The sequence below is a fragment of the Etheostoma spectabile genome, chromosome 4 (assembly GCF_008692095.1).
Source record: "Etheostoma spectabile isolate EspeVRDwgs_2016 chromosome 4, UIUC_Espe_1.0, whole genome shotgun sequence".
Taxonomy (NCBI): domain Eukaryota; kingdom Metazoa; phylum Chordata; class Actinopteri; order Perciformes; family Percidae; genus Etheostoma; species Etheostoma spectabile.
In genome coordinates this window covers 33,872,676-33,873,093 of record NC_045736.1, presented here as the reverse complement: position 1 = coordinate 33,873,093, position 418 = coordinate 33,872,676, and positions in this window count along the sequence as shown.

Here is a 418-nt window from a genome sequence, read left to right as displayed (position 1 = left end):
TCAGCTTAGCTAACATCCTCCTCTCCCATACTTTCTCTATGGGGTCCAGAGGACAGTTCAGGACAGAGCCTGCTCTCCTGATCAGTCTATTGAGTCTGCCCCTGTCCCTGTCCGAGCTACCCCCCCTCCAGCAGACCACAGCATAAAGGATGGCAGAGGCCACAAGTCCTGAGGAGAGTCCTGCACACTCCAAAAGACCTGAGTTTCCTCAGCAGATTGAGGCGACCCTGGCCCTTCTTGTAGAGTGCATGGGTGTTGTCAGTCCAGTTCAGTTTATTGTTTAGGTGAACACCCAGGAATTTGTAGTTCCCCACTACCTCAATGTCCATTCCCTGGATGCTCACCAGTGAGAAATTAAATGTTTTCTTCCTAAAGTCAACAATCACCTCTTTTGTCTTGCTGGTGTTAAGCTGAAGCT